This window comes from Lissotriton vulgaris, chromosome 4_1 (assembly GCF_964263255.1).
Source record: "Lissotriton vulgaris chromosome 4_1, aLisVul1.2, whole genome shotgun sequence".
Classification (NCBI taxonomy): domain Eukaryota; kingdom Metazoa; phylum Chordata; class Amphibia; order Caudata; family Salamandridae; genus Lissotriton; species Lissotriton vulgaris.
In genome coordinates, this window is record NC_141691.1 from 2,040,244,265 (window position 1) to 2,040,268,666 (window position 24,402).

General features: G+C 43.4%; 1 protein-coding gene across 1 annotated transcript in view; it reads left to right on the forward strand.

Annotated features, from left to right (window-relative positions):
* The window catches only part of LOC147724923 (fucolectin-1-like), a 362,809-nt gene that overhangs the window by 49,351 nt on the left and 289,056 nt on the right, over window positions 1-24,402 (forward strand). The gene's annotated exons all lie outside the window — the stretch shown is intronic.

The window sequence follows — 24,402 nt, forward strand, 5'->3', positions numbered from 1 at the left end:
ATTTAGATTTTACTTTTTATGTCTTTCACTGTCTGTTGTATATTTGCAATCTTTTTATTTTGTTCTCTTCAGCTTGCTCTGATGCTCTCTTTTTCTCCATCTGTTCTTTCCTATCCTGGTTGTTATCTCATTCTTCATTTCTGCCTTATTTGATCTTTTTTGCAACTACACTGGATCCCCCTCCTTCTTTCCTATGAAAGCTGGCCTGTACACCGGGTTATGTGTACATTTCCTAAATACCATTGTATAGTTTTTTTCTTTTCCAGTTTGTATACTTTGAAAGTATACAAACTGTAAAAGAAAAAAAACTATACAATATTTTGAGAAAAAGACAATTAAAAAAAAGTTTTATAAATTCACATATTACGGTGTTAGTTAATCTATTAAGTAACAATGTCTGGTGGTATTTAGTAAATATACACATAACCCGGTGTACAGGCCAGCTTTCATAGAAGTGTAATATCCCTACTAGGGTTTATCCGTTTAGGTAGGGGCCTCTTTCTTCCAAAACAATCCCCCTACTTCTTTCTACATTTCTCCTATACCTTTGGTTATCCTTTTTATTTCTAGTCTCAGCTTTCCGATTCTCTCTTTAGCACCCTCTATATCTCTTTAGGAATCATTTAGAGTTTGGTGGATGAGGGGCATCCAGAAAAGCTAGCTGATGCCCCCTATACCCTATTTACAGTGAATGCACTTTTAAACAGTCTAAATAGGGGGGACAGAATATTGGATAATTTTTGGATGATGTCCAGCACTACATAAACTCTAAATGCCGATCTTTGACTTTTTCACTCTAGTCTGTAACTACCTCAATTTTTGAGTCACTTTCATGTTTATTTTTTCTCTTTTGCTCTCATTCGCACCTGTTTCATTCTGTCTTACTATTTCTAACTCTCCTACTCTATCTTTCCATCTCTTTTGCTCTTTTGCAATTTTTGTACAAATAGGGCTACCAGATTTTGAAAACCAAAACAACTGTACATTTAACAAAAATTAAAGGGCAACTAATTTACATCAACTGAGGGGCATGAAATGACAGTTACCAACATAGACACACCAAGGAAATAAATATCTGCTTATTATTGCTTTCTGGCCCTGGCCCCCTTATGCAAAAACCAACTGTCCATTATGCACAACCCGACGGTGGTTGCCACAAAAATTGCAAAAGAGGTTCGCTTGGGGCGGGTTGCAGGACCGTTCGGTGAACTACCAATGGACAATTTTGTGTGTTCCCCATTAGGGGTAGTTCCCAAGAAGGCGCCGGGAGAATTCAGGCTCATTCGTAATCTATCTGCACCAAGAGGGGCTTCCGTGAATGAGGCAATCGATGCAGGCATTTGCAGTGTGAGGTATGCATCATTTGATGACGCAGTGGTAATGTTGAATCGCCTAGGCCCCGGTGCAGTGTGAGCAAAATCGGATATTGAATCCACATTTAAGTTACTACCTGTGCATCCCCAGGATCAGCACTTGTTGGGTTTCGCATTTCAGGGGAAGTACTACATGAATATGTGCATGCCGATGGGTTGTTCAATTTCTTGTGCCTATTTTGAAATGTTTAGCTCATTTATGGAGTGGGCATTCTCGAAGGCCTCAGGGGACCAACATGTGATGCATTATCTCAATGATTTCCTGTTTCTCGGCCCGGCGGGCTCTCGGGACTGTGCACAGGCATTGCAGGAATTCTGCATGCTTATGCGGGTTTTCGTGGTTCCGTTGGCGCCAGGTAAGACAGTGGGTCCAACTACCTCCCTGGAGTTTCTGGGTATTGAACTAGACTCTGTGGAGGGTTGCTTCCATCTGCCGGCGGAGAAGATCGTGAAATTCAGGGCCTCCTTGTTGCAATGTCTTCGGAACGACAAGGTGACACTGCACCAACTACAGCAAACAGTGGGAGAGCTGAATTTTGCACTGAGGGTTAAACCGATGGCTCGCCCTTTCTCCCGATCCATTGCCCAGGCCATGGTTGGCCTCAAGGAGGGGCACCATCCTACGAGGCTGTGGGCAGAGGTTCGCCAGGACATGCTCATTTGGCTGGCATTCCTGGCGGATTTCAATGGCCGGGTAGTCTGGAGCAAAGCCCCCTCCTCGTCAGCAGAATTGGGTTTATGGACCGACTCTGCGGGCAGTGTGGGGTTTAGCGCGATCCTTGGTAACCGTTGGTCGGCCCAGAAATGGCCAGCATGGTGGGAAACAAGCGGCTTGACGTCCAACATTGGTTTCCTAGAGTTATTCCCCATCTGGGTAGCATTGTCGGCCTGGCCAGAGAAGTACCGAAACCGCTCAGTGATATTTTGGTCTGATAACATGACTTTGGTTGAGTGCATTAACCAGCAGGCAGCACGCTGCAAGTGGATATTGCGATTGTTGAAGGAAATTGTGTTGAAATGCTTGAAGCTAAATGTGCAATTCAGGGCAAAACATGTGCCAGGAGTACTGAATAATGCAGCTGATGCGCTCTCTCGTTTCAAACTGCAGGCATTCAGGGATTGTTTACCCTCAGCGGAGCTAGTGGCAGCGCCATTTCCCAAAGCATTATGGCAAATCGGCGCCCCGGACTACAAAACCAGGTGGCAGCCAGTTTAGTGCAACGGACAAGAAAAGCTTATGAAGGGGCGTTCTGCTCATACTGCGCCTTTTTGGGCCCTGCATGGGAGCATAGATGGGGTCAGGAGGGGTCCTTTACCCAATTTTTAGTGGCGCTTCATGAGTAGGGCCGGTCGGGGGCAACCGCCAGTCGGTATAATGCCGCCATACCGTTTATGGCTCAGCTCCAGGGAATTAGGGACCCGACAAACTCCTTTATAGTCAGAAAGGCGCTGCGCGGCTGGTGGCATCTAGAGGGGTGCTAAAAGGATACCAGGCATCCAATAGGTTTTGACAGGCTGACTGCTGTGCTGGCTAAACTAGAGGAGACATGCTCCTCACCTAGTGAGGTTGTCCAGCATTTGCGTTGGCATTCTACGGGGCCCTGCGGGTAGGTGAACTAGTGGCTGCCAATAAAACGGATACCGAGGGGGGTCTGCGCAGGGAGACACGCAAGTGAGGGGGGATTGCCTGCTAATCATGATTGCCAGGTCAAAGACAGACCAGGAGGCCCAGGGGAGTAGCATTGTGTTGCAGCGCGCTCCGGTTAGTCCCTGTTGTCCAGTGAGGCATGTTGAGGCCTACCTAAAACAAAGGGTGACGACGTGGGGGGCGGCCTCGCTGCGGCATGCTGATGGCACCCCGTTAACAAAGTTTCAGTTCCAGAGGGTGCTGGCGATCACGATTGCAGCTGCGGGCTTGAACCCGAGTGATTTTGGAACTCACTCGTTCAGGATAGGGGCCGCTACAGAAGCGACGGCCGGGGGTCTGTAGGCAGACAATGTTAAACAGTTGGGGCGCTGGTCTTCAAATTGTTCAAATGTTACGCGCAGTTGCACATGTTGTAATTTACTGAAGAAGTTCACTCACGCTTGTCTTTTGTTTGGATTACAGTTTCACGAGCCTGTGACGCAGGGCGGAAATTGGGACCGGCCCAGTATCAGCTATCCACCACTTCAGGAACAAGGAATGGAAGACGAGTGGTCTGGGTCGTGGGAGACTCATACGTGAGTCGTGCCGTGGACATATTCAGGGCAGGTGATACGATCAACACATCTGAGGAATATGCTTTCAGGGTGTCCTTCCATGGGAAGGGCAGCTTGTGTATTGACCGACTGCAAAGTTTTGTGGAAAAATTGTTAGGGCGGCACAGGTCACCGCCATCAGTAGTCATAGTGCACATTGGGGGCAATGACTTTGTGAGGTTGGGCAGAGGGGCTTTAATCGAACACATACTTACAGCAGTTAGTTGGTTAGCAAAGACACTCCCGGGGTGTACGATAGCTTGGTCACACATGATTCCGAGGAGGGTATGGAGGGGTGGGCGGTCCACAACAGCGTTGAACCATTCGGTAAAGAGGGTCAACAATAAAATGGAGAAATTGTTTCGATCTAACCACCTTCAAAGTATACCTCAGGGGTTCATCTGTGGGGACCACTGTTATTCAGTCGATGGGGTACACCTGTCCAGGGTAGGGAATGACATACTGATAGGAGACATGATAGCTTGGCTAGTGGGATTGAGGAGACATAACCTATAGGAGTTGTGGGGGGGCCAGATAGTCGGTCAACTATCTGGCCTGTGGCAGTAAGGTCATGATCGGTGAGCAGTGATTTCAAGGTCCCTAGTGGGGGCGCCACCCATTATGGATGGGAGTGCCCAGGGGGGGCAGCCATTGGCCCCTCCCACGGGGGGTGCAGCACCCATTACGGATGGGATCACCCAGGGGGAGACGGCCATAGGCCCCTCCCAGGGGGAGACGGCTATATGCCCCTCCCACGAATTTCCCGGGGGCTGGATATCTGCTGCGGCGGACGAGAGTGCAGGGAAAGGGGGGAGTCCACGCTGTCCTTCTTACAGATACCCCGCACGGGAACTCGGACAACCTTAAGATGGCGCCGAGTGAAAGGGGGCCCCCATGACAAGGGAAGTTACAGTTGGCTATGAGAGTAAAGCCCTCTGCGCATGCGCCACTCACACAAGAGCGTGGAAATTTGGTGATAGGGATCTGACACCGGTTAAGACCTTGCCATTGGCCCCTAACGATAGGATGTACAAAATTCGTATGCAAAGCATTATGTCATGATGTTAGACTCGGTTAGGAAAATCTTTGTATTAGAGATTTGTTAAGGTTAGCCTGGATACCTGTCTTCATCAAGTGTAATAAAAGTTGAATTTTGTACATGATAAATGAAACGTTTTAATTTAAAGTTTTACATTTTGTTTCATATGTTAATAAATATGGCCAGGGGGGGCCGCGAGGCCCCCCTGCCTTCCAAAAGTTCAAACTGTGTCTGTCTCCTACCATTGGGATTGGTGGTGGAAGGGGTGGCGGGCATCCCGGACCATACAATATACAAAGTACTATTAGGATAAATAGTACTCAAATAAATTCAATTTTCATGATCTTAATGGATTACATTTTTTTTTTATAATAACTATTTACAGAAAGGATGTCCCATAGCATAATTAAATATAGGTACAGATACACAGATTGGATACTTCAAATATGTTATGCAAGACTCAAACGAGAACCCATAAAAGTGGAGATTGTGGAAATTCATACATTTATATAGCAATGAACAGTGTGCCAAACTGATATTCATTCATTAAGTAAACAACTACACCAATACCAGATAAAAACTAGTAAAACTAGAAACCTAGTTAAACCAATACAAATCATATTATAAAATGTAGTTTAAAAATCTCGTAATGATTATATTGACTTACACTTAAAATTCATCAATAAATAAATATAAAACACTGCAAATGTTACAGTACTACATTGGTCATTATAACATATTTTTCATCTGAATGGCAGCAAGAATTTGGAGTGTAAGTATTTTCAGGCAGAAAGCACAAATTACCATAAAAATGTCATCACTTTGTGCAATATGCTAACTTATACTAGCCCATCAGTTATAATGACAACACACCTGATAGTTGTTATAGAAAGTCTACCAGGTCTTACCCTGTATTAAGCCCATTTGCCATCTTAGTGTCAACCGGATTATGTATTTACTCATAGCTGCAATTTTTTCTCTCTGTTCCCGCCTCTAATGATTTTGGAACTGCGTCAATCACAAAATGACTTAGATCTTGAAGGTTATTTTGATGCACCAATTTGAAATGGCGGGCAACCGTATATGCGGGATCCGAATTTACGATTGCTCGCAGGTGCTGCAAAATATGGTTAAAAACAGGGAGCTTGGTGCTGCTAACTTATTGAAGTTGACAGGTAAATTTGAGTATATACACTGCAAAATCAGTTCTGCATGTATAATAGCCAAGAATGTTATAAGGCATATTTGAAAAAGGATCCTCAAACGTCTGTTTGTTAACACCAAACTTGCAGGATCCACACGAACTGCACTTAAAAAAACCTTTCCTATTACTCAGCCAATTCGCAGAATTGATAACTTCAGGGCTAGAGCAGAGTGAGAGTGAGAGAAACTGAGTACACCTGAAAAGAACTTTTAAATGGAGCAGGAAAATCCAGCAGAGGACAGCCAAAGTGCAAGGAAAAGAAAAGTTAAATTCTCTGAGAAAGAAATAGAAACCCTAATTGAGGGTGTCGTGCACAGCAATGACAAGCTGTTTGCAATAGCTTCACTGAAAGTTCCTGAGCAGGAAAAAATGAAGATATGGATCAGGATTCAGAATCGAGTAAATGCCATTAGGGTGACTCACAATACCACAGAATAATTAAAAAAGAGATGGTACGATCTGCGCATTCGTGCCAAGGCATGCATTGCAGACCGTTTGAAGGAGGCACATAAGACAGGAGGGGGCACACCACCAGACACTGCAAACACTCCCATTGAGGAATTGGTGGAGTCAATAATCCAGCCAGAAGCTGTTGTCGGAGTCACGCAGCTGGACACCTCAGAAGCTGCACATACGTCTGAAGGTAAGAGGAATGCATGTGTATATTATCCAAATTACTGTCAGGATGTCAGCAGACCACAGTGCAAGCGCACACTGTAAAGCATGTACTAGAATTCCATTACTAAGGGAAGTGCTTCATGGGAGTTGTAGTCAGTCCAAGTAGTTACAGTGACACACACACACACATGCAAAACACGATTTTTAAATACTGAAGCAGATGTTCAAATGAACATAAAATTCATTAACTGTGAACTGTGACATAACCTCACAAGCATACATTGATGCTGTTTTGCACTGTTTAACCTCACAGATGCAGAACGTGATTAGGCCGGGGACAGTGATGGTCTGGAAATGCACCACAGCAGCGCATCAGAACATGAGGACACACCAGCTCTGCCAACTTCCCAGTCACGTGTGCCTCATTCCCATAGGTCACCTGTCCCAACACTGCGTAGCATGGCTTCTGATGATGAGGCCAGTGCTGCACCTGTGGTCAGTGTACGTCAAAGCTTTAGCGCCACAGCCACACCAACACAGATCCGGAGAGGAAATTGCAGATTGCAACGGAGAAGACGCAGAGCACGCAGACCACAGCAGGTGGAGTTGACAAATCCAGGCTGGGGTGGCTTGGAGGGACAGATGCTCCATTTACATCGCCTGCAGGGCAAGAACACTCGATTAGTGATGGAGGAAATCGCTAAGATGTCTGGCAACATTGAAGTACTGGCCATTAGTGTCCAGGAATTGACAAAGGTCATGCAGGAGGGGCATGCATCGCGCAAAACACAGCACCGCCAACTGATGCAGCAGCTCAAAGAGCAAGGAAAGTCAAACAATAGGCTGGCCACAGCCACAACACTGCTGGCGCGTAGATCTGTGACAATGCAGACCGAAATATGTCATTGGAGTGGAGATATTGCCAAAGCACTAGATCAAGTGACAAATGCGGTAGAGATGATGAATGCATCTACAAGCAGAGTAAACATGACTGCACAGGAAGAAAGCAGTGAGTGTACCTCAAGCCTGAGCAGTATAACAATGCCTGTTGCAAGTGCAGTGAGACGCAATACACGCAGCGCCACCCCATCCACTGCCAACGTAAGGCATGAAGATGCTGCCGCAGACAGACGTCTGGGTGTTCGACAGGAAAAATGCTAGGCTCCCATGCTCTAATTTGGCTTAAAATAGTGACGTAACCATTGCTACGATGTGACCTAATCAATGATTTTCAAGTACATTTCTTTAGAATTTTAGATTTATTGTTTTTGGCCAAGAGTCTTGTGACATTAGTCACTTTGGCAGTTTGCTTCAGTTCCCTGGTCACGATTCATTCACATAAAGTATACTTTTCATAGCATGTACTGTTTTTGTCTCATCATTACTCACCTTAGAAGTAATTCCTTGTAATCTCCAATCTGCGCCTGTGCCCTTCTGCTGCGCCTGATCTTTGTAGGGCAGGGTGGTGTTGCACTTGTTGGTTTCCATCCTCCGAGTCACTGTCAGACAGCTCCATTTCCAAACCTCCCTTTGCCGCTATGTTGTGCAGCATGGCACATGCTGCCACTATCTTGTAGCATTTTACAGGAGTTTATTTCATTGCTCCTCCGGTCTTATGAAGGCGTCTTTTCAGCAGCCCAAATGTTCGCTCTATCACGTTCCTTGTTGAGATATATGCTGCGTTGTATCTCCTTTGTGCGGCAGTGGCAGGATTGAGAAATGGTGTCCTCAGGTAATTTTGCAAGGTGTATGCGCTGTCACCTACATGTCACCTACATGTGAGGTATGAAAGGCTGTCAGTAGTTGTTTGACATTAACATTTATACAAGGAAAGGAATGATGTATTGCACATATTTACCTAGCAAATGTCCCTCTCCAAACTCTCCCCTTTCTAGACTGGTCTGAATACCACTTTGCCTGAAGATATATGAATAATGTGCACTGCCAGGATATTGTGACACAATGTCCGTAATTATGTTTTTGGCATTACAGACAACCTGAATGTTGAGAGAGTGATAACATTTCCTATTCCTATACAAATATTCCTGAGCTGCAGGGGGACATATAGACACATGGGTGCAATCAATACAACCCAGTTCTTGGGGGAAGCAAGCAATTTGGTAAAACTCCTGCTCGGTCTTTGCAATTTCATGGGCTGTGGTAGGGAAACTTATGTGTGTGTGTATCCGAACCATCATGGCATCAAGGAACGCTTCAAAGATTTGTGACAATGCACTTTGCAACACACCTCCTGCTACTGCAATTACTCCCTGAAAAGTGCCTGACGCCAGTAGATGTAGGCACCATAAAATCTGGACATGCGTTGGAATTGCATTGGTCCTATGAGTCTGTCGTTGCAGGATGGGGTCCATTTCATTGATTAAATCATGTATCATTTGGCCTTTCAGCCTATACTTATCATATATTTCGTCCTCCTCCTGTCCTAGCAAAGTTATGCGTACTCTGAAGATGAGCTCATTGATTTGCCTCCCTCTCTGTCGAGCAGCAAGCATCCTCATCCTTCTCACCATCAGCTACAGCCCAGCCATTTTGGATTCTGGGTGTGTTTAAATCAGTTTCTGTTGCTCTTCAGCTGTTTCTGATTTGCACTCATTTTTACCACCTGGTTGTGTCCCTTCCTAAATTGCGATAGCAATTTTGCGATTTCTATAAAAATCGCAATTTGCGAATTTTCATGCATTTCAATTGCGATTCCCTATTTGCGATTCTTTATTTGAGAATCACAAATAAGAAATCACAATGGTTTTCTCAGAAGAATTTAGCAATTCCTTATTTTTGCGAAAAGTTACTAATTTTTGCAAAAATAAGGTTGATGCATTGCATCACTGTAAATAGCGATCGCAATTGCTCTTTTTTTGCAATTTGCTATTTTTGCGACTTCTAAATCGATTGATGCATGTGCCTGTATATTTCCGCCTTTATCGGCTTTATTCATGATAACATTTTTATCGCTACTGATTTTTTTCATAAGGCGTGAATATTGCTGTTCTGTATATTGCCTGCGTTTATTTTTCAAGTTTTGTGTAGATTATTTAAATCCCCAATAATACAGTCCCCAAAGATGTCAATAGCATCTTTTGCCATTATACGGACGAAAGTGGAGGGGGGACGGAAATGAGTAGAGGCTGCTCTAGCTGTAGAAATTCCCATACCCAACAGATCATCCTGGGTACTTTGAGGTACAGTATTGTTTACATCAGCAAGTTCATTCACCATTCTTAATACAGGAACATCAGATACTTGGAATTGAGCACTTGGTTGATTACCTGCATTATTAGACCTAGCTCTAGAATTCACATTTTTAAGCTCATGAAATTTTAACTTTCTAATAAATTTGAAAACATAAATACGAGAATAAATGTACTTAAAACTAGTTTTTGGACAAAATGAAAAGTCCCAAAGCCAGCAATTGTAACTCTGCAGTATTTAATTCAAGCTCCGTCATATTAATTACAGTGTTAGCAGCCGCTGTACTGATCATTCCATTGTCCACTTCTTCCTTATTTAATTCTTTTTGTTGTATCCACCGCGCTTTACGCCCCTATTTGCGCTGTTGGTTCCTCCTTCGGCATTTTGGACTTGGGGTGTTCTCGGCCTGAGTGTTTGCCTGCGGTCCTCTATGACAAAACCCCAACTCCTCTGATGGACTGTAACTAAGAGGCTCCTGTAGTGGCTGATTTAAATCACTCTTAACCAATTCAACACTGCTAATAAGAGAACTTGCATTGGATTCAGATGACACACCAGTGCCTGGATTGATGGTTACCAGTGGTGGTTGGGTTTTATTCAGTGCCAATTTTTTAACACCATCAAAACGCTTTGCGAACGTGAATATACGCCCGGTTTCATAGTCACGTTTTTCACGGGCAAATTTTGTCACCTTTCTATTCATGATAACGCTTTCATGTTTATCCAGATGCTTTTTAATTTCATCCCTGCCCTACATGACAATATCTTTTTGATCAAGGCATCTAAATCAAAATTCAATTGATTAATTTGAGCCACGCTACATTTTGTATACTTTGAAAGTATACAAACTGTAAAAGAAAAAAAAACTATACAATATTTTGAGAAAAAGACAATTATAAAAAAGTTTTATAAATTCACATATTACGGTGTTAGTTAATCTATTAAGTAACAATGTCTGATGGTATTTAGTAAATATACACATAACCCGGTGTACAGGCCAGCTTTCATAGAAGTGTAATATCCCTACTAGGGTTTATCCGTTTAGGTAGGGGCCTCTTTCTTCCAAAACAACCCCCCTACTTCTTTCTACATTTCTCTCATACCTTTGGTTATCCTTTTTATTTCTAGTCTCAGCTTTCCGATTCTCTCTTTAGCACCCTCTATATCTCTTTAGGATTCATTTAGAGTTTGGTGGATGAGGGGCATCCAGAAAAGCTAGCTGATGCCCCCTATACCCTATTTACAGTGAATGCACTTTTAAACAGTCTAAATAGGGGGGACAGAATATTGGATAATTTTTGGATGATGTCCAGCACTACATAAACTCTTTAAATGCCGATCTTTGACTTTTTCACTCTAGTCTGTAACTACCTCAATTTTTGAGTCACTTTCATGTTTATTTTTTCTCCTTCACTCTCATTCGCACCTGTTTCATTCTGTCTTACTATTTCTAACTCTCCTACTCTATCTTTCCATCTCTTTTGCTCTTTTGCAATTTTTGTACAAATAGGGCTACCAGATTTTGAAAACCAAAACAACTGTACATTTAACAAAAATTGAAGGACAACTAATTTACATCAACTGAGGGGCATGAAATGACAGTTACCAACATAGACACACCAAGGAAATAAATATCTGCTTATTATTGCTTTCTGGCCCTGGCCCCCTTATGCAAAAACCAACTGTCCATTATGCACAACCCGACGGTGGTTGCCACAAAAATTGCAAAAGAGGTTCGCTTGGGGCGGGTTGCAGGACCGTTTGGTGAACTACCAACGGACAATTTTGTGTGTTCCCCATTAGGGGTAGTTCCCAAGAAGGAGCCGGGAGAATTCAGGCTCATTCGTAATCTATCTGCACCAAGGGGGGTTTCCGTGAATGAGGCAATCGATGCAGGCATTTGCAGTGTGAGGTATGCATCATTTGATGACGCAGTGGTAATGTTGAATCGCCTAGGCCCCGGTGCATTGTGAGCAAAATCGGATATTGAATCCACATTTAAGTTACAACCTGTGCATCCCCAGGATCGGCACTTGTTGGGTTTCGCATTTCAGGGGAAGTACTACATGAATATGTGCATGCCGATGGGTTGTTCAATTTCTTGTGCCTATTTTGAAATGTTTAGCTCATTTCTGGAGTGGGCATCCTCGAAGGCCTCAGGGGACCAACATGTGATGCATTATCTCAATGATTTCCTGTTTCTCGGCCCGGCGGGCTCTCGGGACTGTGCACAGGCATTGCAGGAATTCTGCATGCTTATGCGGGTTTTCGTGGTTCCGTTGGCGCCAGGTAAGACAGTGGGTCCAACTACCTCCCTGGAGTTTCTGGGTATTGAACTAGACTCTGTGGAGGGTTGCTTCCATCTGCCGGCGGAGAAGATCGTGAAATTCAGGGCCTCCTTGTTGCAATGTATTCGGAACGACAAGGTGACACTGCACCAACTACAGCAAACAGTGGGAGAGCTGAATTTTGCACTGAGGGTTAAACCGATGGCTCGCCCTTTCTCCCGATCCATTGCCCAGGCCATGGTTGGCCTCAAGGAGGGGCACCATCGTACAAGGCTGTCGGCAGAGGTTCGCCAGGACATGCTCATTTGGCTGGCATTCCTGGCGGATTTCAATGGCCGGGTAGTCTGGAGCAAAGCCCCTCCTCGTCAGCAGAATTGGGTTTATGGACCGACTCTGCGGGCAGTGTGGGGTTTAGCGCGATCCTTGGTAACCGTTGGTCGGCCCAGAAATGGCCAGCATGGTGGGAAACAAGCGGCTTGACGTCCAACATTGGTTTCCTAGAGTTATTCCCCATCTGGGTAGCATTGTCGGCCTGGCCAGAGAAGTTCCGAAACCGCTCGGTGATATTTTGGTCTGATAACATGACTTTGGTTGAGTGCATTAACCAGCAGGCAGCACGCTGCAAGTGGATATTGCGATTGTTGAAGGAAATTGTGTTGAAATGCTTGAAGCTAAATGTGCAATTCAGGGCAAAACATGTGCCAGGAGTACTGAATAATGCAGCTGATGCGCTCTCTCGTTTCAAACTACAGGCATTCAGGGATTGTTTACCCTCAGCGGAGCTAGTGGCAGCTCCATTTCCCAAAGCATTATGGCAAATCGGCGCCCCGGACTACAAAACCGGGTGGCAGCCAGTTTAGTGCAAAGGACAAGAAAAGCTTATGAAGGGGCGTTCTGCTCATACTGCGCCTTTTTGGGCCCTGCATGGGAGCATAGATGGGGTCAGGAGGGGTCCTTTACCTAATTTCTAGTGCCGCTTCATGAGGAGGGCTGGTCGGGGGCAACCGCCAGTCGGTATAAGGCCGCCATATCGTTTATGGCTCAGCTCCAGGGGATCAGGGACCCGACAAACTCCTTTATAGTCAGAAAGGCGCTGCGCGGCTGGTGGCACCTAGAGGGGCGCTAAAAGGATACCAGGCATCCAATAGGTTTTGACAGGCTGACTGCTGTGCTGGCTAAACTAGAGGAGACATGCTCCTCACCTAGTGAGGTTGTCCTACTCCGGGCAGCATTTGCGTTGGCATTCTAAGGGGCCCTGCGGGTAGGTGAACTAGTGGCTGCCAATAAAACGGATACCGAGGGGGGTCTGCGCAGGGAGACACGCAAGTGAGGGGGGATTCCCTGCTAATCATGATTCCCAGGTCAAAGACAGACCAGGAGGCCCAGGGGAGTAGCATTGTGTTGCAGCGCGCTCCGGTTAGTCCCTGTTGTCCAGTGAGGCATGTTGAGGCCTACCTAAAACAAAGGGTGACGACGTGGGGGGGGCCTCGCTGCGGCATGCTGATGGCACCCCGTTAAAAAAGTTTCAGTTCCAGAGGGTGCTGGCGATCACGATTGCAGCTGCGGGCTTGAACCCGAGTGATTTTGGAACTCACTCGTTCAGGATAGGGGCCGCTACAGAAGCGACGGCCGGGGGTCTGCAGGCAGACAATGTTAAACAGTTGGGGCGCTGGTCTTCAGATTGTTCAAATGTTACGCGCAGTTGCACATGTTGTAATTTACTGAAGAAGTTCACTCACGCTTGTCTTTTGTTTGGATTACAGTTTCACGAGCCTGTGACGCAGGGCGGAAATTGGGACCGGCCCAGTATCAGCTATCCACCACTTCAGGAACAAGGAATGGAAGACGAGTGGTCTGGGTCGTGGGCCACTCATACGTGAGTCGTGCCGTGGACATATTCAGGGCAGGTGATACGATCAACACATCTGAGGAATATGCTTTCAGGGTGTCCTTCCATGGGAAGGGCGGCTTGTGTATTGACCGACTGCAAAGTTTTGTGGAAAAATTGTTAGGGCGGCACAGGTCACCGCCATCAGTAGTCATAGTGCACATTGGGGGCAATGACTTTGTGAGGTAGGGCAGAGGTGCTTTAACTGAACACATACTTACAGCAGTTAGCTGGTTAGCAAAGACACTCCCGGGGTGTACGATAGCTTGGTCTCACATGATTCCGAGGAGGGTATGGAGGGGTGGGCGGTCCACAACAGCGTTGAACCATTCGGTAAAGAGGGTCAACAATAAAATGGAGAAATTGTTTCGATCTAACCACCTTCAAAGTATACCTCATGGGTGCATCTGTGGGGACCACTGTTATTCAGTCGATGGGGTACACCTGTCCAGGGTAGGGAATGACATACTGATAGGAGACATGATAGCTTGGCTAGTGGGATTGAGGAGACATAACCTATAGGAGTTGTGGGGGGGCCAGATAGTCGGTCAACTATCTGGCCTGTGGCAGTAAGGTCATGATCGGTGAGCAGTGATTTCAAGGTCCCTAGTGGGGGCGCCACCCATTATGGATGGGAGCGCCCAGGGGGGGCAGCCATTGGACCCTCACACGGGGGGTGCAGCACCCATTACGGATGGGATCACCCAGGGGGAGACGGCCATAGGCCCCTCCCAGGGGGAGACGGCTATATGCCCCTCCCACGAATTTCCCGGGGGCTGGATATCTGCTGCGGCGGACGAGAGTGCAGGGAAAGGGGGGAGTCCACGCTGTCCTTCTTACGGATACCCCGCACGGGAACTCGGACAACCTTAAGATGGCGCAGAGTGAAAGGGGGCCCCCATGACAAGGGAAGTTACAGTTGGCTATGAGAGTAAAGCCCTCTGCGCATGCGCCACTCACACAAAAGGGTGGAAATTTGGTGATAGGGATCTGACACCGGTTAAGACCTTGCCATTGGCCCCTAACGATAGGATGTACAAAATTCGTATGCAAAGCATTATGTCATGATGTTAGACTCGGTTAGGAAAATCTTTGTATTAGAGATTTGTTAAGGTTAGCCTGGATACCTGTCTTCATCAAGTGTAATAAAAGTTGAATTTTGTACATGATAAATGAAACGTTTTAATTTAAAGTTTTACATTTTGTTTCATATGTTAATAAATATGGCCAGGGGGGTCGCGAGGCCCCCCTGCCTTCCAAAAGTTCAAACTGTGTCTGTCTCCTACCATTGGGATTGGTGGTGGAAGGGGTGGCGGGCATCCCGGACCATACAATATACAAAGTACTATTAGGATAAATAGTACTCAAATAAATTCAATTTTCATGATCTTAATGGATTAATTTTTTTTTATAATAACTATTTACAGAAAGGATGTCCCATAGCATAATTAAATATAGGTACAGATACACAGATTGGATACTTCAAATATGTTATGCAAGACTCAAACGAGAACCCATAAAAGTGGAGATTGTGGAAATTCATACATTTATATAGCAATGAACAGTGTGCCAAACTGATATTCATTCATTAAGTAAACAACTACACCAATACCAGATAAAAACTAGTAAAACTAGAAACCTAGTTAAACCAATAGAAATCACATTATAAAATGTAGTTTAAAAATCTCGTAATGATTATATTGACTTACACTTAAAATTCATCAATAAATAAATATAAAACACTGCAAATGTTACAGTACTACATTGGTCATTATAAAATATATTTCATCTGAATGGCAGCAAGAATTTGGAGTGTAAGTATTTTCAGGCAGAAAGCACAAATTACCATAAAAATGTCATCACTTTGTGCAATATGCTAACTTATACTAGCCCATCAGTTATAATGACAACACACCTGATAGTTGTTATAGAAAGTCTACCAGGTCTTACCCTGTATTAAGCCCATTTGCCATCTTAGTGTCAACCGGATTATGTATTTACTCATAGCTGCAATTTTTTCTCTCTGTTCCCGCCTCTAATGATTTTGGAACTGCGTCAATCACAAAATGACTTAGATCTTGAAGGTTATTTTGATGCACCAATTTGAAATGGCGGGCAACCGTATATGCGGGATCCGAATTTACGATTGCTCGCAGGTGCTGCAAAATATGGTTAAAAACAGGGAGCTTGGTGCTGCTAACTTATTGAAGTTGACAGGTAAATTTGAGTATATACACTGCAAAATCAGTTCTGCATGTATAATAGCCAAGAATTTTATAAGGCATATTTGAAAAAGGATCCTCAAACGTCTGTTTGTTAACACCAAACTTGCAGGATCCACACGAACTGCACTTAAAAAAACCTTTCCTATTACTCAGCCAATTCGCAGAATTGATAACTTCAGGGCTAGAGCAGAGTGAGAGTGAGAGAAACTGAGTACACCTGAAAAGAACTTTTAAATGGAGCAGGAAAATCCAGCAGAGGACAGCCAAAGTGCAAGGAAAAGTTAAATTATCTGAGAAAGAAATAGAAACCCTAATTGAGGGTGTCGTGCACAGCAATGACAAGCTGTTTGCAATAGCTTCACTGAAAGTTCCTGAGCAGGAAAAAATGAAGATATGGATCAGGATTCAGAATCGAGTAAATGCCATTAGGGTGACTCACCATACCACAGAATAATTAAAAAAGAGATGGTACGATCTGCGCATTCGTGCCAAGGCACGCATTGCAGACCGTTTGAAGGAGGCACATAAGACAGGAGGGGGCACACCACCAGACACTGCAAACACTCCCATTGAGGAATTGGTGGAGTCAATAATCCAGCCAGAAGCTGTTGTCGGAGTCACGCAGCTGGACACCTCAGAAGCTGCACATACGTCTGAAGGTAAGATGAATGCATGTGTATATTATCCAAATTACTGTCAGGGTGTCAGCAGACCACAGTGCAAGCGCACACTGTAAAGCATGTACTAGAATTCCATTACTAAGGGAAGTGCGTCATGGGAATTGTAGTCAGTCCAAGTAGTTACAGTGACACACACACACACATGCAAAACACGATTTTTAAATACTGAAGCAGATGTTCAAATGAACATAAAATTCATTAACTGTGAACTGTGACATAACCTCACAAGCATACATTGATGCTGTTTTGCACTGTTTAACCTCACAGATGCAGAACGTGATTAGGCCGGGGACAGTGATGGTCTGGAAATGCACCACAGCAGCGCATCAGAACATGAGGACACACCAGCTCTGCCAACTTCCCAGTCACGTGTGCCTCATTCCCATAGGTCACCTGTCCCAACACTGCGTAGCATGGCGTCTGATGACGAGGCCAGTGCTGCACCTGTGGTCAGTGTACGTCAAAGCTTTAGCGCCACAGCCACACCAACACAGATCCGGAGAGGAAATCGCAGATTGCAACGGAGAAGACGCAGAGCACGCAGACCACAGCAGGTGGAGTTGACAAATCCAGGCTGGGGTGGCTTGGAGGGACAGATGCTCCATTTACATCGCCTGCAGGGCAAGAACACTCGATTAGTGATGGAGGAAATCGCTAAGATGTCTGGCAACATTGAAGTACTGGCCATTAGTGTCCAGGAATTGACAAAGGTCATGCAGGAGGGGCATGCATCGCGCAAAACACAGCACCGCCAACTGATGCAGCAGCTCAAAGAGCAAGGAAAGTCAAACAATAGGCTGGCCACAGCCACAACACTGCTGGCGCGTAGATCTGTGACAATGCAGACCGAAATATGTCATTGGAGTGGAGATATTGCCAAAGCACTAGATCAAGTGACAAATGCGGTAGAGATGATGAATGCATCTACAAGCAGAGTGAACATGACTGCACAGGAAGAAAGCAGTGAGTGTACCTCAAGCCTGAGCAGTATAACAATGCCTGTTGCAAGTGCAGTGAGACGCAATACACGCAGCGCCACCCCATCCACTGCCAACGTAAGGCATGAAGATGCTGCCGCAGACAGACGTCTGGGTGTTCGACAGGAAAAATGCTAGGCTCCCATGCTCTAATTTGGCTTAAAATAGTGACGTAACCATTGCTACGATGTGACCTAATCAATGACTTTCAAGTACATTTCTTTAGAATTTTAGATTTATTGTTTTTGGCCGAGAGTCTTGTGACATTAGTCACTTTGGCAGTTTGCTTCAGTTCCCTGGTCACGATTCATTCACATAAAGTATACTTTTCATAGCATGTACTGTTTTTGTCTCATCATTACTCACCTTAGAAGTAATTCCTTGTAATCTCCAATCTGCGCTTGTGCCCTTCTGCTGCGCCTGATCTTTGTAGGGCAGGGTGGTGTTGCACTTGTTGGTTTCCATCCTCCGAGTCACTGTCAGACAGCTCCATTTCCAAACCTCCCTTTGTCGCTATGTTGTGCAGCATGGCACATGCTGCCACTATCTTGCAGCATTTTACGGGAGTTTATTTCATTGCTCCTCCGGTCTTATGAAGGCGTCTTTTCAGCAGCCCAAATGTTCGCTCTATCACGTTCCTTGTTGAGATATATGCTGCGTTGTATCTCCTTTGTGCGGCAGTGGCAGGATTGAGAAATGGTGTCCTCAGGTAATTTTGCAAGGTGTATGCGCTGTCACCTACATGTCACCTACATATGAGGTATGAAAGGCTGTCAGTAGTTGTTTGACATTAACATTTATACAAGGAAAGGAATGATGTATTGCACATATTTACCTAGCAAATGTCCCTCTCCAAACTCTCCCCTTTCTAGACTGGTCTGAATACCACTTTGCCTGAAGATATATGAATCATGTGCACTGCCAGGATATTGTGACACAATGTCCGTAATTATGTTTTTGGCATTACAGACAACCTGAATGTTGAGAGAGTGATAACATTTCCTATTCCTATACAAATATTCCTGAGCTGCAGGGGGACATATAGACACATGGGTGCAATCAATACAACCCAGTTCTTGGGGGAAGCAAGCAATTTGGTAAAACTCCTGCTCGGTCTTTGCAATTTCATGGGCTGTGGTAGGGAAACTTATGTGTGTGTGTATCCGAACCATCATGGCATCAAGGAACGCTTCAAAGATTTGTGACAATGCACTTTGCGACACACCTCCTGCTACTGCAATTACTCCCTGAAAAGTGCCTGACGCCAGTAGATGTAGGCACCATAAAATCTGGACATGCGTTGGAATTGCATTGGTCCTATGAGTCTGTCGTTGCAGGATGGGGTCCATTTCATTGATTAAATCATGTATCATTTGGCCTTTCAGCCTATACTTATCATATATTTCGTCCTCCTCCTGTCCTAGCAAAGTTATGCGTACTCTGAAGATGAGCTCATTGATTTGCCTCCCTCTCTGTCGAGCAGCTGCATCCTCATCCTTCTCGCCATCAGCTACAGCCCAGCCATTTTGGATTCTGGGTGTGTTTAAATCAGTTTCTGTTGCTTTTCAGCTGTTTCTGATTTGCACTCATTTTACCACCTGGTTGTGTCCCTTCCTAAATTGCGATAGCAATTTTGCGATTTCTATAAAAATCGCAATTTGCGATTTTTCATGCATTTCAATTGCGATTCCTTATTTGCGATTCTTTATTTGAGCATCACAAATGAGAAATCACAATGGTTTTCTCAGAATAATTTAGCGATTCCTTATTTTTGCGAAAAGTTACTAATTTTTGCAAAAATAAGGTTGATGCATTGCATCACTGTAAATAGCGATCGCAATTGCTCTTTTTTTGCAATTTGCTATTTTTGAGACTTCTAAATTGATTGATGCATGTGCCTGTATATTTCCGCCTTTATCGGCTTTATTCATGATAACATTTTTATCGCTACTGATTTTTTTCATAAGGCGTGAATATTGCTGTTCTGTATATTGCCTGCGTTTATTTTTCAAGTTTTGTGTAGATTCTTTAAATCCCCAATAATACAGTCGCCAAAGATGTCAATAGCATCTTTTGCCATTATACGGACGAAAGTGGAGGGGGGACGGAAATGAGTAGAGGCTGCTCTAGCTGTAGAAATTCCCATACCAAACAGATCATCCTGGGTACTTTGAGGTACAGTATTGTTTACATCAGCAAGTTCATTCACCATTCTTAATACAGGAACATCAGATACTTGGAATTGAGCACTTGGTTGATTACCTGCATTAATAGACCTAGCTCTAGAATTCACATTTTTAAGCTCATGAAATTTTAACTTTCTAATAAATTTGAAAACATTAATACGAGATTAAATGTACTTAAAACTAGTTTTTGGACAAAATGAAAAGTCCCAAAGCCAGCAATTGTAACTCTGCAGTATTTAATTCAAGCTCCGTCATATTAATTACAGTGTTAGCAGCCGCTGTACTGATCATTCCATTGTCCACTTCTTCCTTATTTAATTCTTTTTGTTGTATCCACCGCGCTTTACGCCCCTATTTGCGCTGTTGGTTCCTCCTTCAGCATTTTGGACTTGGAGTGTTCTCAGCCTGAGTGTTTGCCTGCGGTCCTCTATGACAAAACCCCAACTCCTCTGATGGACTGTAACTAAGAGGCTCCTGTAGTGGCTGATTTAAATCACTCTTAACCAATTCAACACTGCTAATAAGAGAACTTGCATTGAATTCAGATGACACACCAGTGCCTGGATTGATGGTTACCAGTGGTGGTTGGGTTTTATTCAGTGGCAATTTTTTTAAACCATCAAAACGCTTTGCGAACGTGAATATACGCCCGGTTTCATAGTCACGTTTTTCATGGGCAAATTTTGTCACCTTTCTATTCATGATTACGCTTTCATGTTTATCCAGATGCTTTTTAATTTCATCCCTGCCCTTCATGACAATATCTTTTTGATCAAGGCATCTAAATCAAAATTCAATTGATCAATTTGAGCCACGATGTCATGTCTGTCCATTTCGGGATATTTGACTAAAATGCAGACCATGTTCATTGATGCCTCTAGATTGTTTGTGGCCCACTCTTGTAGCATTAGGGGGTTAGGGTTTTCAAAAGATGGAGCTGTGAGAACCCGTAACCCCCTTGGTACTCTCCCAGCCTCTTTGTACTTTTCCAAAGATTTTCTCTCCCACCACTTAGTTAACTCGCTGCGCTGTAATTTCTCCAATCTCTTGAGCAAACTCTGAACATCTTTGGTGTCATTAGTTGGCGCCTTATTTTGAAGGCAAGTGTTTGGTAATACCGGCACGTTAGCAAACATTGCATCCGCCAGCTCCTCCACACGTCTGTTGTGGACACCATATCGCAAACTTAAGAAGTATGATATGCATAGTTCTTATATCTTCACCAATAAACCCCCATAAAAGCACTGGACGCAGAGCGTGTTATCTTGAGGGGGCTCTGGTTCTCCCAAATATTCACACCCGCCTACACATATACAACTAATCTCCGCTCCCCATGCTTATCAAAGAAGACGGCTCACCTCTTGCGATCCACCCATGAAGGTCTCAGAGTCTTCTGACGCTGAAAAACCAACTCGGAAATCACTCCCGGCTTAATAGTACTCAAATAAATTCAATTTTCATGGATGCAGAAAAACATTATTTTTTTATAATGAGAACCCATAAAAGTGGAGATTGTGGAAATTCATACATTTATATAGCAATGAACAGTGTGCCAATATATTTATATACATGTAAATTCACTGAAAAAACATATCTTTCAAGCAGCTTATAGTTAGGAATTATCGTTTAAAAAAATTAGAAATTCATTGAAAAAATCCATAGGTTTCAGGGGTGTTATAGTTAGCTGGCCATTTCACTCATACAAAATCATTGAAATTCTTCTGTTATAGTTAGTTGTACTAGCTGTAACTCTCGCGCCCGCAATCCACTAGTGATGATGTCACAAATTACATCATTCATGATATGGTCAGTGACATCACTCATGACATCATCCAGTGAATGTGGTTTGGTTCCATATTTAAATATGTATTATATACATAGCAATCTGCATTGAAGAATGAGTGGATATATACAAATCTTGATAGATGATTCAATAGCAGTGTGATTGATTGTTTACTTGAGTAATTTATAGTATCTCACTTAATATATTAGATAGTGACTAAACTGTGTGAATATCTGTATTACTTGGTCAGTTGTTGTGTAAACTGCTGCACAGTGCACCAGTTGGTAACTAGCTACGTGAAAGTCTATATTAGTTATTAATTAGTTAACTGATTATTTGCAATTGAGAGTGAATGTTTGTGTGCTTCGGTGGGGGATCTGTGACTGCCCAAAAATATGTGAATAGTTGATTCAGTATGGATATGAGGTTTAGCCTATGTATTATGATGCTTGTTTGGGTGAGTGAATATCTTTATGGGTATGGTGATGATCAAAAACATTTCTCAAAGGTTCATGTCTAACAATGTACAAAAAAGGAAAAGGCATTGTATGTGACAATTGTTGTATATAATTAAGTCTACATAAAACTCATTGATTGCATGAGTGACTGTATAGATAATTGTATACTTGTAATAGTGATTTCCTAACACACTAAGTATGAGTTACTATTTATATGAATAAATGAAGTCATATTTGTATAAGTGTGTAGCTGAGTAAATATAAATGAGATACATTGTTTGCAAAAGTGAGTAGGATGACTGCCTAACTGACTAGGATGTGTGCTAGTGTGTAATGTTAATATAAGTGTATAAGTATATCTGATAGTGTTGTATTAATAATTGACAAGATTCATGAGGTACGTGATCAGATGTGTGTGTGGATCTAGGAATTACTGAGTAGGTTTTTCGATACTTGTGTTGCTGTGTCAATGGATTGAAATATACAGTGAGTGATGAAAGGTTATAGTAGTACATGATGATGTGTATCTGATGTTCACGTGGGTGAAGTCATCAGTGATGTCATCAGTGATGTCATTTGAGATGTCATCAGTGATGTCACTGACTGTCATGAATGATGTAATATGTGACATCATCACCAGTGGATTGCGGGCGCGAGAGTTACAGTTAGTACAACTAACTATAACGGAGGAATTTCAATGGTTTTGTATGAGTGAAATATCCAGCTAACTATATCACCCCTGAAATTCATGTTTTTTTCGATGAATTTCTAAGGTTTTTTAAATGATGATTCCTAACTATAACCTACTTAAAACGTATGTTTTTTTCTGAGAATTTCAAAGGTTTTTCAAATGATCATTCCTAACTATAACCTGCCTGAAACCTATGGATTTTTCAGTGAATTTGAAAGGTTTTTTAAATGACAATTTCTATTTATAATGTTGACCACTTCCCCATATTTTCAACAAGAAACCAAATCTGCAATGCTACCTAAAAAATCAGGCAATATTTCCACTTACCATCAACATTTAACAACTGTAAGAACGTTGAATATGTACTGCGTGAATCACATCCAACTCACACCCATATTCAAAGAGCAATATGTGATAGAGGTTCTAATTAAACACTTCCAACACCCAACAAAATCACAATACCCAGCTCCACCACCACCACAACCACCCCACCGGACCCTTCCCCCTACTACCTCAGAGGCAGTGCAAAACAGGACAACTGACCTTTCTAATATAATATATCCCCTCAACAGCACACTAGCTCAATGTACAGAGATGTGACAACCAAGTATGTATAAGGGAAATAACTGGCACATCAATAATAATGTACACAACGCTAACACTACCGGTGAAATACTATACACAATTCACTATAAAAAGCAAAAACTTTTCGGTGTGTAGCTATACCATTGATACGTATAGTGTATTCAATATTAGGCACAACCATATTATCTCAGACACTGGTGGATATTTCTGTCATGTAGCTGTGTTCACCCCCCTTTAAAATTGAAGTGAAGTGAGCTGGTCCAATGTACATAACTTCAACGTAAGACTATAAATAATTAGGCTATGCCTTGGCCATGGTTCATTTCTGCAAAAAGAAGAGACTGCGCTTCAATGAACGTCCGCACCCTGCCTCTTGGCTGCCGCCATAACCATGTGCCTCCTCGATACAGGCCCATTGAGAACTCAGCGCCACAGCACCGCAGACTTATGTATGTATCGACTACTGTCTTCGATCTATACTGCGAACAGCAGGGTTTACAACTTGAATTCAACTTTGGATCTACATTTTTTGTCAGTATCTGTGCTGAGTACTGCCTTCAATCTACACCGCGGTCAGTAGATTTGACAACTTGATACCAGTTGTGCCTCAGCACTACAGAAAACATTGAATTCAGTCTTGATTTATTTAAAGCACAGACAATTGTACTATGTCCTCAGATTTTGTTAAAGTATGAACAATAGGAAATTCAGCCTTCATGTATTTAATGCAGAGACAATTGTACTATATGTCTTCAGATTTTGTTTAAATAAGTGACAAAAAGCATTTGTCCATGTCTGTGTCAACAACTGCCTTCAAACTACACTGCGGACAGCAGGGTTTACAACTTGAATCCAGCTTTCCAACTAGACTGCAGACAGTAGGGAATTCAGCTTGATTTATATAATACAGAGACAATTCTACTGTATGTGTTCAGATTTTTTAACATAAGTCACAA